Below are 18,348 nucleotides of genomic sequence, written 5' to 3'. Positions count from 1 at the left end.
TTATTTATTTTTTTCCCATATATATATATATATATATATATATATATATATATATGTAAATATATGTAATAGCCATGGTGGTGCAGCGGTAGCGTTGTTGCCTTACAGCAAGAGGTTCTCCTGTTCGATTCTCGGCTGGAGTACCTTCTGTGTGGAGTCTGTATGCCCTCCCCGTGGTCAAGTGCCATTTGACAGAATGGGCATGGCTTCGTTGAAGGTTGGGTGTCGAGCTAGCACCTCGGCTCTGTAAAAATCTACTGCCAATCATTAGCAGACCGGAGTTCTGCTGTGGCGACCCCTAACTGGGAAAAAACGAAAGAAGATATATGTCTATATATATATATATATATATATATATATATATATATATATATATATATATATATATATATATATATATACACACACACACATGCACATCTATGCACACACACACACACACACAATTATTTAAGAAGGCTCCTAATGGCTCACTTCTCAGTGCAACAGGGAGCCTATTCCAGAACCTTAGACATATTATTATTATTAGTTATACTTGCTTTTAGTTTTAGGGACCCTGATCTGGTGTTAGCTCCCCTAAGTTGTGCATTCCAGGTATTCACTTTCAAAAATGAGCTAATCAGACATTGCTTTGTAAACTATATAGAGGTCCTCTATAGATAATCAATAAGAAACAGCATATAGTAGTTTTTGAAGCTTCTTTTGAACTGTTTTAAGTTTTTGAACCCTAAGATTTTCCTGACGGGTATCATTGTAATTTTCTACATCCAGACTAAAAATTTTGGAAATTGGGCTACTGTTGGCCGAAGGAGGAGAAGAAGAGGGTGAAGGCATGTCCGAAAGCAGGAGGAGAGGAGGAAGGTTAGGGGAGTGGAAGTAAGGGTAGGAACTATGAATATTATCAGTATGACTGATAAAGGGAGAGAGCTTGCTGATATGATGGACAGAAGGAAGTTTGATATATGGTGTGTGCAAAAGAAGAAATGAAAGGGGAGGAAGGTCAGGTGCATCGGAGGTGGGTTCAAATTGTTTCACCATGGTGGGAATGGGAGGGGTTATCCTGAAGGAAAGATTAGCTGTGTAAAATCTTACCATAACCATAGATGTCCTTCTCTTCCATGTTGCAGTATTCTCACATGTAGGATCCTCTGCCTCAGGTGACCCGAATATCTGGGCTCATCTACCAAAGCTTAAGCCTGGTTGCTGTTTGGCACGTGGGACGTTACATGCGGGGCCATAAACCGTGGGTCATAAGTGTGACATCTGCATGCAAAGACCTCAGTACTGACTGCCCAGTCAGACAACAGTCTAAGGATAAAGGAAGGATGCCATCCAGACAGGGAAAAGGTCCTCTAGGGGGAACAGGAGGGAGGGAAGGAATACTGCAACATGGTTATGGTAAGATTTTACACAACTAATCTATGTCCTTCTAGTCCCATGTTGCAGTATTCTCACATGTGGGAGAGTACCACAGCTCATGTAGAGAAATCCATGGAGGATAGCTTTTGCAAATCCTTCCCTGAATCTAGAGATGTTATCCAATTCACAATGCTTGGTGAAGGTATGCACAGAGGACCATGTGGCTGCCTCTAGGACAGTGGCTGTATCCATGCTTTGAGAAGCACCCCTGAAGATGCCACTGCTCTAGTGGAATGGGCTTTGACTATGTGTGGTAGCTGTTTACCATGAAAGGCGTGACAGAGGGATACAGTTTTACTTATCCAGGAAGATATAGCCTGTTTGGATGCAGCTTTTCTCAGGGCCCTGGTGTGAAATGATACAAAGAGTCGGTTGGACTTTCTAATGTCCTTAGTCTCATCCAGATAAAACCTCAGTTGCCTGTGAACATCCAGAGAATGGAGCACTCTCTCAATGTCATACTGTGGCAAAGGGAAGAAGGTGGGTAAATTGATAGATTGGTTAAGGGACATTTTGTTGACCACTTTGGGCATGAAGGAGGGTTTAGTACAAATAGAAACCCCATTCCTGTGGAAAACAGTGTAGGGTGGAGTAGCCATGAGTGCTTCCAGCTCAGAGACTCTTAGAGCTGAAGGACCGACTACTAGCAAGACAGTCTTCCAGATGCACATCTTTAAAGTGACAGAAGCTGCAGGCTCAAAGGGGGCCGTGGTAAGTTTCTCTAGCACAAAGTTCAGGATCCAAGGAGGAGGGCTAGGTTTCCTTGGTGGCCTGATATGGAGAATCCTTTTGAGAAAATGTTTCACCTCCAATCTGGATAACAGTGGTGGATCCATAGGTAAGCAGGCTAAAATGGCTGACAAATGGACTTTCACTGAATTCACTGAAGACTATGAAAGTTCTGATTTTAGGAGCTCACACAAATAGTCCAGAACTACAGGTACTTCCACCTGGAAGGGGTTTAGTTGCCTTTGAAGACACCAGCTGGAGAACCTTTTCCACTTTGATAAATAGGATCTCCTAGTAGTAGGTTTCCTGGCCTCCTGCAGGACAGACAGCACATCCTCTGAGTAAAGGCATCTGAAAGGGATCAGACATTTATCACCTACAGGGTAAGGCTGAGGGTTTGCAGGTGAGGATGGTTGAGAGAACTCTCTGTTGTGTGAGAAGGTCCACCTTGTGAGGCAACTTGTGATTGCCCTTGGCAAGAGATAGAAGAAGGAGGAACCAATGCTGCCATGGCCAACAGGAGGTCACCAGCAAGATTTTTTGGTTTGCCCCGCTGAATTTTCAGTAGGACCTTCTAGATGAGAGGGAAGGGGGGAAGGCAAATAGGAACAGCCCCTTCCATGAGACTGAACAGGCATCCACTTTCCACACTAGTGGCGAGGAGAGCCTAGAGCAGTATAGCAGTAGTTGTCTGTTCTGAGGGGAGGCAAACAAATCATCTTTGGAGTGTCCCATTGGTGGACAATGTCTAAGAAGACATCGCTGTGTTACATCCATTTATGATTCAGAGACAAAGATCTGGTGAGGGCATTTGCCTGATGGTTGTTCTGTGATGGGATGTACACCACCTGCAATATTCCACTATACTGAGTGGCCAATTCCCATGCTTATATTGCCAGCCTGCAAAGTAAATAGGATTTGGTCCCCCCCCCCGCTTGCTTGATGTACAACATCACTATGGTGTTGTCTGTGAAGACTTGTAGGGGGGCCAGGTTGTATGAGCGGGAGGTAGGCCTTCAGGGCTAGAAGGAGAGCAGTCATTTCCCTCACACTGATATGTTTTTTCTGGAGGGACGGCTCCCATTGAGCCTGTATCTTGTGTGCATTCATGGTGCCCCCCCCCCCGCCCACCCAGATCGGAGGCATCTGTCTGCATGAATTGGACTGGCTTGGAGAGCTGTAGGGGAAGACCTGGATTCTGGCTTATTTGTTTGATCCACCACCACAACTTTTTTCAGGCAAGGTAGGAAGGACACTTGAAAGTCCAGGAGGTGATTATGCTGGGACCAGACATTTTCCAAGATCCACTGGAACTTCCTCATGTGCAACCTGGCAAGGGGCTGCACTGGAAGAGTAGCTGCCATTAGGCCAAGTAGGCGTAGAAATTCCCTGGATCAGATGTGGGAGCCTAGAAGAAGGTCTTGTAAGAAGTCTGTAAGAGAGGAGACCTTGTCTTGTGGGAAGAAGGCTTTCATCAAGTCTGTCCTTATTCTACAACCCAAGAAGATCTAGTCTTGGGATGGGGTGAGGGAGGACTTCATTATATTCAGAGTAAATCCCAGACCTAGAAGGAGAGACATAGTGAATTGCAAGTGGGCCAGAAGAGTGCTCGTCTCTTCTGCTTGGATGAGTAGGCTGTCTAGGTAAGGGTAGATCTGAATGCCTTTTGTTCTGCAGAAGGCTAATTCTGGGGCCAGGCACTTTGTGAAAACTCTTGGTGCTGTAGACAAGTCAAAGGGAAAGACAGTAAATTGATAGTGCAAGGATGGCACAGCAATACCTAGAAATTTCCTGAAGTCTGGGTGAATGGGAATATGGAGATAAGCCTCCTTCGGGTCCAATGTGGCCATGAAGGTGCCGGGTGTCAAAAGTGGAAGAAGGGTTTATAGAGCTAGTACGCTGAAGGAGGGTACATGCAGAAAATATTAGTAGGGATAGGTCCAGTATAGACATCGATGGGCCCTCCTTTTTTGGGACCAGGAAGAGCCTGGAGTAAAACCCCTGACCTTCTTGTCCTGCTGGAACCCTCTCTATGGTGCCCTGAGATAATAATCCTGGATGACCTGGGGTATTAGAAGAATTTGTTTTTTTGGAGGTAGGGGTATACCTTTTGGTAATGGATCTTCCTGCCAGGTCATAAAGTATCATTAGTCCACTACTGATAAGACCCAATGGTCTGAAGTGATGTGTTGCCATAGGGGGAGACAGTGAGAGAGGTGGGTGTACAGGGAGAGATGGTGGGGGGGGGGGGATTAGGTAGTCACGCATTGTTTGGTCTGTCTGGAAAGGGTTGCCTGGGGGCAAATTGGGAGGAAGCAGTCCTAGGGGATGAGGGTTTCCTAGCCTCTTTCCTATGCTTTGAAGAAGAAGTGGAAGGAGCATGTGCCCTCCTGACAAAGGTAGATTTTGCAGGGTAGTTCCTGTAGAATTTTGGCACTGGGGATACCAGCAGATGCTTCAGGTCCTGTAGTCCCTTGCTTTTTTCCTGCAAACGTTTGAATAGTTCATCAGATTTTTTGCCAAAGAGAACTTATTTTCCAGGGGAGCATCCAAGATCTTGTTCTTGAAGTCATCTTGGAGGGGTTGAAGTATAAGCCAGGAGTACCTGCGTAATACAGAAGCAGATGCAGCTGAACTGGCTGAGGCTTCAGCAGCATCACAGCTGCATTTTATGGAATGCCTAGCTACCTATGCTGCTAAGGAAAGCTTAGAGGCACCTTGGGGCTTTATAGGGGAATCAGGTATGGAAGAAAGCAATATAGATGCCTGGGAGATTGGATCTAGAGCATACTTTACCATGTGTGTCTGGTAATTAATGGCCCTAAAGGCCAGGGTGGAGGAAGTGTAGATCTTTTTTCCCAGTCTGTCCATCACCTTACTGTCTTTATCTGATGTCAGCAGGGAAGAGGAAGGAATCTGCCTGGATTGCTTGCCTGGTGCCACTGCAATGACAGCTGGGTCTGCCATGGGTGGCTTGACGAGGCACTTGTGATCATCGAGGACCTTATAAAACCTATCTGGCCTTTTGGGGATAGAGATTGTGCTTCAGGGGTCTTGAAGGTAGAAGAAAAGGCATCCAGGTAAGCTGGAGTCACAGGATGAATAGCAGAGGGGGAGAGAGAGAGACTCCATTTGGAGAAGCTCAAGTATCGTTTTTGTACGTCAGTTATTTGGGTGGAGTCCTACTTGAAGTATTCCCTCATTTTGGAGATGGTCTCCCCAAAGGTGATATCCTCTGCTGCGGAGTCTCCTTCCTTCACCTGGAGAACTGTATTCCAGGGGGGAAGAAGTATAAGTGAGAGACTCATCAGAGGAAGAGGAGGAAGAGTCTTCTTCCTGAGTCTGAGGAAGAGGGATGGAAATGGCGGAAGCAGGCCTAGGACTAAGGGTAGGCAGAGCAGGAGTATGTGAGGCTGTGGACCTAAGGATCATAATGGCCTGAATAAGGGACTGGGAAAACATTTGCAAGTCTGGCTGGTCTTCCACTGGGGTGGACAAATGCCCGTTTTTCTGTTTTTTCTTGAGAGAAGGAGACTTAGAAATAGTTAGAGAGGCTAAAGGCCTAGTGTCAGGCATCAAGCCTGGAGCTGAGGTGCCCTGTTTGGAAACTGAAGGCGGCTGTCCAGGCAAGCCGGGTTCCCCCTCAACATAGGTAGAGGCCATCTCAGTAGAAATCTCAGCGGACATGCCAACTGGAGATGCTAGGGTGGCTTCCAACATGGTACCCACCGAAGATGCCAGTTCTTCCAGACGTCCCTCAGCCCCTAGACTGGTAACTGGCCGGATGTCCGACACTGGAGACACATCAGTAGCAGGCCTTGAAACCTTGTCCTTTTTAGGCATCTCCACCTCGATGGCTGGTTCAGGATCTATACCTAGGGGCACGCGTTTTAGTCACTGGTTCTCAACAAACAATTTAAGTGCTGCCAGATGGCTGAGTAAGGTCTTAGGCACAAACGACTGACAGATTTTACAGGTCTTAGGGACAGGCCTAAGCAGAATAAGCAGAGTTTGTGGATATCTTTGTGTGGAATATGTTGACTGCACTTACATTTTCCCTTCCTAGATGACATTGGCTATTAACAGACAAACAGCAACCTAAGCTCTATCAAAAATAAAGAAGATTCCCCAATGGCATATTTATCTTAAATGTCTTCCGTAAAGTGGAGCAAAATGAGCAAGCTGACGTTCAACTGTGGCAGAGAAATTCTGAGGTCTGTGCGTGCGGACGTCACATTTATGGCCCATGGTTTATGGCTCCACGTGTGTCATCCCATGCATCAGACAGCAACTAGGCTTAAGCTTTGGTAGATGAGCTGGACATTAGAGTTGTCTGAGGCAGAGGATCCCACATGTGAGAATACTGCAATATGGGAATAGAAGGACAACAGTATGTCAAGAGTGTTTTGGAGGTGAAAACAGTGTTGGACAGAGTGATGATTGTGCAGCTGGAAATTGAAGGTGTGATGATGAATGTTGTTAGTGCATATTCCCCACAAACTAGTTGTGCAATGGATGAGAAAGAAGAATTCTGGAGTGAGTTAGATGAAGTGGTGGACAGTGTACCCAAGGGAGAGAGGGTTGTGACTGGAATGGATTTTAGTGGGAATGTTGGTAAACGGAAGGATGAGGAGATGATGGGTAGGTATGATATCAATTGAGAGGAATGTAGAAGGTCAGATGGTAGTGGATTTTGCAAAAAAGGATGGACAGGGCTGTGGTGAATACACATTTTAAGAACAGGGAGGAGCACAGGGTGATATACAAGAGTGGAGAAAGATGTACACAGATGGATTACATCCTATGCAGGAGGGCTAGTTTGAAGGAGATTGGAGACTACAAAGTGGTGACAGGGCAAAGAGTAGTTAGGCAGCATAGGATGGTGGTCTGTAGGATGACACAGTAGATCAAGAGGAAGAGGAGAGTGAAGGCAGTGTCAAGGATCAAATGGTGGAAGCTGAACAAGGATAACTGTAAGATGGAGCTCAGGGGGGCGTTAAGACTGGGTGGTAGTGAAGAGTTACCAGATAGCTAGGCAACATCAAGGGTGGTAAGGGAGACAGCTAGAAAGGTGCTTTTTGTGGCATTTGGATTGAAGGAAGAGGACCGGGAGAGTTGGTGGTGGAATAAGGAAGCACAGGACAGTATACAGAGGAAGAGGTTGATGAAAAGGAAGTGGGATAGTCAGAAAGATGAAGAAAGAAGACAGGAGTACAAGGAGATGAGGTGTAAGGTGAAGAGAGAGGTGGAAAAAGGCTAAGGAGTATGGTGAGTTGTATGAAAGGTTGGACACTAAGGAGGGAGAAAAGGACCTGTACCAAATGGCTAGGCAGAGGGACCAACCTGGAAATGATGTGCAGCAGGTTAGGGTGATAAAGGATAATGAAGGAAATGTACTCACACGTGAAGAGAGTGCGCTGAATAGATGGAAAGAGTACTTTGAAGGGCTGATGAATGAAGAAAATGAGACAGAGAGAGAGAAGGTTGGATGATGTGGGGATAGTGAATCAGGAAGTGCAACAGATTAGCAAGGAGGAAGTTAGGACAGCTAGGAAGAGGATGAAGAATGGAAAGGCTGCTGGTCCAGATGATATACTTGTGGAAGCATGAAGGTGTTAAGGAGAGATAGCAGTGGAGTTTTTAACCAGATTGTTTAATGCAATCTTGGAAAGTAAGATGACGCCTTAGGAGTTGTGAAGAAATATGCTGGTACCAATTTTTAAGATTAAAGGGTGATGTACACAGCTGTAGTAACTACAAAGGGATAACATTAATCGTCCACAGCATGAAAGTTATGGGAAAGAGTAGTGGAAGCTAGGTTAAGAAAAGAGGTTATGATTAGTGAGCACCAGTATGGTTTCATGCCAGGCAAACAGCACTACAGATGAGATGTTTGCTTTGAGGGTGTTGATAGAGAAGTATAGAGAAGGTCAGAAGGAGATGCATTGCGTTTTTGTGGACTTAGAGAATGCATATGACAGGATGCCTAGAGAGGAGTCGTGGTATTGTAAGAGGAAGTCGGGAGTGGCAGAGAATTATGTTGGAGTGGTACAAGATATGTATGGGGGCAGTGTGACAATGGTGAGGTCTGCAGTAGGAGTGACAGATGTATTTAATGTGGAGGTGGGATTACATCAAGGATCAGCCCTGAGCCCTTTCTTATTTGCAATGGTGATGGACAGGTTGACAGACTAGATCAGACAGGAGTCTCTGTGGACTATAATGTTTGTGGATGACATTGTGATCTGTACTGACATTAGGGAGTAGCAAAAAAACTCTAGCCTGCATGGAAAATAAAAAACGCAGCTTTAGCTTTAAAAGACTTTTATTAGTATGCTTTTGTCACCTTCAGAAAAACTCACCAATTCTTATTATAAAAACAGCACATATATATATATATATATATATATATATATACATACACATGTATACACCAATTGCTCAATTAATCAATTACTAAACAATTCAATTTAAAAAAAAACATTGTCAATAAAAAAAACCTTCATTTAAACACCCTATAATTCATTTATATGATCACTTTCAGACTTTTTTCTTTTAAAAAAACGTTGTTGATAATTTCATTTAACCTTAAACACTGAGGATGAAGGAATGGTGAGCATGCAGGTTGCAGAGTTGGCTAAGGTGGATGTTTAAATATTTGGGATCAACAGTTCAGAATAACGGGAGTGTGGATTTGAGGTGAAGAAGAGAGTACAGGCAGAGTGGTGTGGGAGGAGAAGAGTATCAGGTGGGATTTTTGATAGATGGGTACCAGCAAGAGTGAAAGGGAAGGTTTACAAGATGGTAGTGAGACCAGCTATGTTATATGGGTTGGAGACGGTGGCTCTGACGAAGAGAGAATTGGATGAGCTGGAGGTGGTAGAGTTAAAGATGCTAAGATTTGCACTGAGTGTGACAAGGATGGGCAGCATTAGGAATGAGCATATCAGAGGGTCAGCACAGGTCGAACAGTTTGGAGACAAAACCAGAGAGGTGAGATTGTGTTGGTTTGGACATGTGCAGAGGAGTGATGCTGGGTATATTGGGAGAAGGATGCTTAGGATGGAGCTGTGAGGTAAGAGGAAAAGAGGAAAGCTTAAGAGAAAGTTTATAGATGTGGTGAGAGAGGACATGCAGGTGGTTGGTGTGACAGAGCAAGATGCAGAGGACAGGAAGAAATGGAAACAGATGATCTGCTGTGGCAACCCCTAACGGGAGCAGCTGAAAGAAGACAACAAAGATGATGATGACAACTCTGGCAGGTTGTTTAGTTTTATTTTATACCCTGACTGTTCAAGTAGGGATTTGGTGTATCTTGCTAGATGCAGGAAATGTCCAGCATTTTATGCTGGGAAGATCAACTGCTCTCTCAGAGAAACAATATGTGAACATGGCAGTGAGATCTGTAGAGGAGTAACTACAAATGCACTAGTGAAGCATACTAGCAAGTACTGGTACAGCTCATGTCTTTCCCTTTCAGGTTAAACATCTAACAAGTTTTAATAGACTTTTGGATGATGTCAGGAATAAGACACAGGTAGAGATGCATTGGATTATTACCTTGCAGTCTGACAAAGGCCATGGTCTTAATGATTGTGTCTCTTTAAAGCCTTACATGGGTTCCAGAAGTTTGCATAGGTAATTCATGATAGGTTATACAGCTTAGCTGCATGTTTAAATCAGTTCTATGTAGCAATTACTTAATGGTCTGATGAAGCATCTATCTGTAGATGTGAAAGCGCTTAACTTGTTTTATATGTATTTTTCTTTTTTTTATTTTATCCAAACTTAAAACACCATATAATGTTTAACCTGGACAGTAAGGCCATGTTGCAGTCTGCTTCTTTTGCTGTTTTTGTGATTCATTTTGAAGTGGAGGACTGGTTAACTCGAGACAGAATGTTTTCTCTGTTTGGATTATTGTAATTTTTCAAGTTATTTCCAGTGGTTTGTTTGAAGGTCATAAAGCATAGCACTGTATTAAATAATGGGTCAGATCAGGAGGTATTAAGAGGCAAAGTTATCTTCTTGGAGTGACTGTACATGCCTTTCACAATTAACTATGTTACAAAACATGCTTTTCTCCCTTTTGTGGATACACATAGATTAAACTTTAAGCTGCTGTCTACCACTGCACTTAGCTCCTTAATGGTGGCATACTTTTAATGATTTGACCATACTAAAGAACTTCATCTTTTTATTGAAGTATCTGTGCTACCCACTTTGCAGCTATCAACATTTTAATTATCCACAATCCATTCAACTGTTATATCTAAGAATGGGTGACATTATGGACATAATAAAAATACCAAATGTACAGACTAGAATTTCCTATAGTGCATGATGCTTTCCTAACTGCACATCAGTGAAAATATTGAGACCGTCTTCATAAACACTGATTGGGCATACTATTCAATACCAAATAAATATACCAAAATATTAGATTATGTTTTAACTTGGGCATACTATTCAATACCAAATAAATATACCAAAATATTAGATTATGTTTTAACTTGGGTATCATACTGAACAGCCTGGGATCTTTCTGTTCTTCACCCATGGTTAAAACACTCTATAATGACAAAGATAGTAGTAGCTTCAACTCCAATCAGCAAATAAAATTAAATCAACTCATCTTTCCTAAACCTTATTAAAGGAAACTACAGTGCAATAAATGAGGTGCTTAAAAAGCAGAATAGGATACAGTCTTTAGTAACCCAAAGAAAAAAAACACTCAGGTGTCTACAAACAAGTTATTTCATATTGTCAACTTTTGCATTCATAAATACATACTGTTAAGAGATGAATGTGCAGTCAAATAAAAAAAACTTTGCCAGAATAAAATCAGCAGGACATATAATAGAAAAAAATTGTATTTTGCATTAAATATTTCCCTAGTCCATAAAGCCAGATCAAGGTTAAATAAAGTACAGATTTTATTTACATATCTTAATAAATTTTCCAGATTAACTACAAACTCAGCTTCATCTCAAAATTGGAAACCACAATAAGGTATTCTTTAACTAATTTAAACAAATTACAAGAAGAAATTATGACTGTACTATGCTAGCAATAAAAAGTGAAGTGCTGTCCTATTTTACAGAGCAAAACAAATATAACTACAGAAGAAAATTTGTGCAAAGATTTATGAGATACTGTTACAGGTACAATGCCATATGCCTTATATAATTAAATTTGAAAGTGCTTCCACAAATGAAATTAAAAAAAATAAATAAAAAAATACACGAGACTGGACAATATACTTAGCTACACCTAACGGCCATGTTAAACGATATGTTAGTAAGAGGACATGTCTCAAAGATGAAAGACTAATGGGGTAACCAATTCATAAGAGGGTGCGTCACAACAGACCCAAACAATTATAGACACACCAGCTTTCCCAGTATGCTGTATAAAATTTTATCATGAATACTACAGTGGAACTTGTTAAAAATAGCTCTGGAAATGTAATTATTTTAGATTTAGAACAGTACATACTTACCTTGAAATTCCTTTACCACCTTTGGACTCCAGGTCCTCTTCTAGTGCTTATGGGCAACACTACAATGATGTGGTACCTTAACATACAAAAGGGTACGCGGTCTCACCATTGTGCTAGTTGGCAGTGATAGTCTGGGAGCAGGCTTCTCAGTAGTCTCTCTCTTCAGGCATTATACATGCTATCAGAGCAGAACACTGTGGCAGACAGATTCAAATCCTGGGCAGACGTGCACAACTGGAAGCTCAAGGCAGTGGTGTTCCAGGATCTAGTCCAGATGTGGGGAATGCCTCAAATAAATCTGTTCACCTTCTTTGAAAACAGACAGCTGGAGAAATTTTGCTGCAGACATCCTTGAAGCCAGGCTTAGGGGATAGCTGCATTCTCATTCACTTGGACAGGGATGTCCCTGTATGCATTTCTACCCCTTCAATGATTCATAAGGTACTTCTGAAAGTTCAAAAAGAAATGCCAAAGATCATTGTAGTGACAAGTCTATTGGCCTAGGCAATCCTGGTTCGTCCTGTTAATGGTATTGGCCAAGGGAATTACTACATGCTTTCTCACATGCAGGATCTGTTCATACAGTCTATGGGGTGATTGGCACACCTTGATTTGGAGAAACTTCAAATAACAGCCTGGACAATTCAACTGACTCATTTTAGGAACTTGTTTCATGAGGATGCGCAGCAGGTGTTAAAGGAGGCCAGAAAATCTGCTACTAGAAATGGATGATGTTTTCTAAGTGGTACTTAAATGGAAACAAGGAGTCCATTGTGGTTAATATCTCTTTGATCTGGAAATATTTGTGTGAGCTACTTCAGGATGGTTTAGCAAATGCATCTAAGGTAGCCACTGGATTTGCCTCTTTCTTTTCTCTTTTGGTAAAAGTGTTTTGCCTCTTTCTTTTCTCTTTTGGTAAAAGTGTTCATGAAAGGAGTATTGCATTTGAAACATCCTCGGTAGCAAATTCCTTCCTCACAGGACCTAAATTATATTCTTGGAAAATTAACCTTGCCACCTTTTGAACTGAAAGCTCAGGCTAATCTGAAGCTCTTAACATGGAAAACTGTTTTGCTTATTGCTCTGACATCGGCAAGGCAATTTTCTGCACTGCAAGCTATCATGATGGGACAACCTTTTCTGATTTTCCACAGGGATAGGGCTGTGTTAAGCACTAATCCTTACTTCATGCCAAAAGTTGTATCAGAATTCACTCTCAATCAGTTTCTTAATCTCCTTGTGTTCTATCCAGAACCTAAGAATAAGAGAGAGAGGATGAGTAACACCATGGATGTGCATAGGCAACTCAGGTACTACCTTGACAGAACAGCCCAAAGGAAGGCCAAAGGCTTATTTCCTTTTCTGGGACAAATAGATGTCAACCTGTCTCTAAGCAATCCATTGTACACTGGTTGTCCTCTGGTATTGTTTTTTGTTACACCCACTATGGTAAAGGCACGTCCAGGCAAGGTAAAGGCACATTCAACTAGGGCCTTTTCCGTCTAAGTGGGATACTGGAAAGGAGTAGTCTGTAGAAGTATTCTAGAGGCAACAACTTGATCCTCAGTCTGTACCTTCATGAAGCATTACAAACTGGATGCTTTTTCTACATCCACAGCATGCTTCATGAGAACTGTTCTCCAGAGGCAACTGGACCCTTATCCCTCCTCCTCCCAGGTTGGGTAAACTTTGAGAATCTACCCATATGTCAGTACGGCAGTTTGTTTGTTTGTTAAACACAGTACAGTTGCACCTTACCTGTAACAGGAGATATTTGCAGAACACGTTGTCTTACTGGCAGTACTCTCACAACATCTCCCTTTTCTTGGATGTATATAGTTGGTTGTTGGAATTGTTGTTGATTTTTTTTGTTGTTGTGCATGTGGTGAGTTTAGTTTGGAACAGCAGATTTTCACAAAGTTTGTGTTTCCATCTGTTCTTCCTTCTTGGACTCCAAAAAACTAAAAGTGTCCTGTCTGCAAGTGTGAATGGTTGCCCTTTTCCTGCCAGGTGATTGGTCCTTCACCCTCACAGACATGCTGTGAAGAGTTCTACACTTTGACAGACTGCCATGGCAGTGCGTTCTATGAACTTATACTGTTACAAGTAACTGAAAATTACATAACTGTACTTTAGATTTCTGAAGAGGTTTCCATAACAATATTGTGGTTTCTGCTAAGGTGTGCAATGCTTTCCATGTAGATATTTTTCTTATTAGGCTTAAATTAAAAGAAGTCCACTGTCTCCAGTGAGATTAAGCTTTGCATTAAGAAATCACCTTTACTTTATTTCAAACCAGTATCATCATCCTCATCAGCACTGAAGCACTTATCCTCTTCTTAGGAGGTGGTAACTTCAGCAAGATTAATGCGCTTTAAGCTTTATGCATCAATCCTCTCTACCTTATCTGTAAAGAGTAAAGCTTTGCACCACAACCCATCCTTTATAATGAAGCTGGTAATTGTATTTAACATAAATCATACAATTTTCCTCCTTTGTCCCCCACCCCCTCAACATTATTCCTGTGAAAATGAGTACCTTCTATGTTGTCTAGATGTGCAAAGGCAATTAATAATCCAGTTATACCAAAGGTTCAGGAAGGATAAAGCCAAACAGCTCAGAAAGGATAATTAGCTCTGACTCATTTGCACAAACAAGATAGCTTACTGACCGCTTCAAATTTTATGAAAATCATGGCAAGCAGCTTCATCTACCTTCAAAAGAGAAATAAAGATTTTTTTGAAAATGCTTCTGCAGATATTTGTGAGGCTGCAAAATCATCTTCCTTGCATACTTTTTCCAGGGTATTATTTATTTGGGTCTAATGTTCAGGGAATGGTCTTCCTTTAGGCTTGCAGTTTTTCATGTGAATCTTTAACCACCTAGGAAGTTATGCATATGACTCTGTCACAGAGGTTGTCAAAGATGGACTGGATCAATTTTAAGTACGAAAGTTGTGTACTTAGCATAACAGTATGTTGGATGATCCAGGTCCATCCCTATCAACAAACTCTCACACCTTCTCTCTTCCCACTTAAGTCAAGTCCTGGAGGATGACTTTACATGTACATTGGCTACTGATTAGGACAGTCTGAGATTTGAAGGTATGTACTCAGAAATTTGGAGTGTAGGTAGTACAGCACATTACGGGAGGGTGGGAAGAGATACAGCATGGGAAAGTTTTTGATGTGAAGCTGACATGGACATATGGTCAGGTCCTAGATGCTGACATCATTGTCCTCTTTTACTCATCCCTCATTATACCAGTCACTGTAATGTCCCCTTTGGCATGTATCTGTCCAGACACATGCAACAACTGGAACACCCACAGAGATACCTTACTAAAAAGATACAAGTCTAAAGAACATGTTTTACATAGACCAACTCAAAGCCTTTTACCAGTACACAGTCCTACAGACTGCTAAGAGGTGACCTATGTCTGGCATATAAAGCATCATCTGACCCAATACTGATAGATTTACTGCACATCAGCAAGTCAAATGGCATCAGAAATACTCTGTCTAGGGATCTAAACCTCTTCTGCAGCATCAACATAACAGTTTGGACAGACAAGTACATCTTGCAGAGGATACTGCTGTTCTGGAACAGACTCCCCAACCACATAAAACAAAGTTCTTCCCTGTCCATATTCAAGCACAACTTAGGTCTATAGATGGAAAACAGAAAATTTACTCCAGGACTACCAAGGAAGACACACGACTCCAAAAAAAGGAGTGGATGACTTCCACTGTCCAGCCATCACAGACAAGGAAGCTTGCCATATGAACATAGGTGGGGGTGGGGGAGGGAGGGGGGATTGAACCAAATGGAGACAGAAAACATAGATGCATCATTATGGTAAGTACATGGTATCTACTCTGTCTGGCTTCAACCTGTGGAACAGTCACCAGCCATGAAAAAAACCTTGGAAGAAACTAAAGCAAGGATATTCCCGCAATACAGTGGAGCCAAAGGAAGCCTTAGATCTTGAGTGAATATAAAGAGTTATGCACTTAACATAACTTGGAATCTGTGCTATCCAGTGTCATTATTCATCACAGATGGGTGTAGAATCTGACATCAGAACCAAGCTGGCAATTAGGAAGACCATTCCTAAGCTCAAGCTCCTCCTCTTCCCAAGATGTCTTGCTACCCACAAACCTCAGATCAAGTTTGCTGGACAGAAGTAGGAGGCAATGAACAATACCTATAAGAGGAAAAACTGCCAAGGGATGCATCCCTCCATAACTGCCTGATCACCAGAAGAAGGGGGATGGAGGGTGGGAACATGACGAATACTGACAATGGATAGCACAGATTCCAAGTTATGTAAGTACATAACTCTTTATCTGATGCTATCCATGTCATTATTGATCACAGATGGGTCAGAGGCCTCAGCTACTAACAACCCTGGGAGGCCTCATGGAAGGATATGCAGGAGCACAGAAGAACCAAAGGAAGGCCTGGTCCTAGACACAAAGTCCAACTTATAATGCGCCACAAAGGTATGGGGATTAGAGCAACTGGCAGCAGCACAAATCTCATCCAAAGGAAGTTTTGCCAAGAAGGCAGAAAATGTGGCTGCCGACCTAGTAGAATGAGCTTTGACTGGTCCGGACAGCTCCAGGTGTCTGTTTTTGTAAATATAAGAAATACAGCTAGTGATCCAGTGAGAAATAGATACCTTGGAAACTGCTTGACCTTTCCTAGCCTGAGAAAGCTCAACAGAGAGCTGATCAGACTTTAGAAAAGTTTCAGTTCTCTTGAGGCAAAAACATAACTGCCTATGTACATTCAGACAATGCAACTTATATACCTCTTTATTTGAAAAATTAGGACAGAATGCAGGAAGTTGAAATGACTGGTTAAGATTTGTCTCTGAGGCTACCTTAGGTATAAAGGAAGGATTGGTCCTGAGAGACACCCTATCCTTATGTAATATCATGAAAGGGGGGGGGGGCTTATTACTTAGAGCCTGCATTTCAGAGACCCTCATGGCCGAAGTAATCACCACCAAAAAGGCTGCCAGGGACAGGAATTTGAGGTCACAGGTCGCAGCAGACTCAAAGAGTTTTTACGTCAAAGTCTGCAACACCACAGTAAGATCCCATGGCAGGAGAAGGATGCTTGACAGGAGGTCTGAGTAACAAGATCGCTTTGAGGAAGGCCTTGCACAGCCTAGAAGAAAAGGTGGGACTTTCTTTCAAATGAAATTTGGAGATAGCAACCAGCTGGAGTTTGACTGTAGAGAAACAAGCCCCCTGTTGAAAAACAGATGCCAGAAACAACAAAATGTCTGGAATAGAAGCTGAAAGGGGATCTAAATTGCATTGTTTTGCCCAAATAGAAAATCTCTTTCATTTGCTGGAATACACCTTCTTAGTAGAAGGCTTTTGAGAAGCCAAAACAATGTTCTTAACTGGGGAAGAAAGCCTGGACTGGGAAAGAATCATTTGAATTGGAGGCACCAAGTGGTAAAACAAAGAGACTGAAGGTTGGGAAGAGGAAGCCCCCAAGGATGGGAAATGAGATCTGGAATGGGACCTAATATCCAAGGTGGATACCTCAGATGAGACCAAAGGAGGGCAAACCACACCTGATGAGTCCAGAAGGGGATAACGAGGATGAGAGGATTCTTCAGGCAATGAGATTTCTGTAAGACTTTTGGGGATGAGAGGAGTTGGGTGATAGGCACATAGAAGTCCTGATGGCCAATCATGAACCAGAGCATCCCTGAGTGACTCTCCTGTTGGGGAGATCAGGGCAAAACAGTTGCTGCATTTGTGGTTGTCCAGGGAAGCAAAAAGACAGCAGCAAGGAAGACCCCAACGGTCAACTATCCGATGTGCCATTGATAGGTTCAGGGACCACTCAGGATAGTTCTGCTGAGTTTGTCGGCTAGTACATTGGAACTGCCGGGAATGCGCATTGTAAGAAGAAAGTGCCTGGAAGACATCACCTATTCCCACACACTCATGGCCTCTCTGCACAGGGGATAAGATAATGTTCCCCCCTGCTTGTTGGTGTACCAGACCACTGCCATGCTGTCTGATTGAAGTGCAATAGTCCCAAGAGGGAGACAGTCCTGAAAGGCTTGCAACATTAGAAGGACTGCTCTCATCTCCAGGTCCAGGACATTTATATGCAATTTGGTCTCTGAGGGTGACCACTTGCCTTGAACAGTCCTTCCCTGATAATGCCCCCTCACCCCAACAGGGAGGTATCTGTGGTCATCGTGGCTTGGGGTTGGGGAAGACACAGGGGTCTGCCTAGAAGAAGATCTTGAGCCTGGAGCCAACCAAGTAAGGTGGCTTCTGCTGACTTGAGAAATACTGACATTCATGGACATGGGATGAAGGTGAGCTGACCATTGCACTGCCAGGGTCCATTGCAGGACCTTCATATATCTGGCTAGAGGAACTAATTGTATCACCACTGCCACTGAACCTAGAGCTTGCAAGATTAAGTGGACTGTGGGATGCTCCAGATCCAGCAGAAGACAGACCTGGTCCTGGATCACCTCGACTCTGCGTCGGGGAAGTGCTGCAGTCTGTGACAATGTATCCAGAAGGACCCTGATAAATTCCAGGCTCTGACAACGAGCAAGATGAGATTTGGGCAGGTTGACTGTGATGCCTAGGTCCTGAAAGAGACTGAGTGTGCAATCCATGGCCAATGTGAGTTGATGCCTTGTAGGG

At 42.8% G+C, this 18,348-nt stretch overlaps 1 protein-coding gene across 1 annotated transcript in view; it reads right to left on the bottom strand.

Moving 5' to 3' along the window:
* FAM114A2 (family with sequence similarity 114 member A2) overlaps window positions 1-18,348 on the bottom strand; it is a 1,115,082-nt gene that overhangs the window by 402,621 nt on the left and 694,113 nt on the right. The gene's annotated exons all lie outside the window — the stretch shown is intronic.

The sequence above is a fragment of the Protopterus annectens genome, chromosome 4.part0 (assembly GCF_019279795.1).
Source record: "Protopterus annectens isolate FY-2018-M chromosome 4.part0, PAN1.0, whole genome shotgun sequence".
NCBI classification, from domain to species: Eukaryota; Metazoa; Chordata; order Ceratodontiformes; family Protopteridae; genus Protopterus; species Protopterus annectens.
This window is presented reverse-complemented; position numbering and strand designations above follow the sequence as displayed.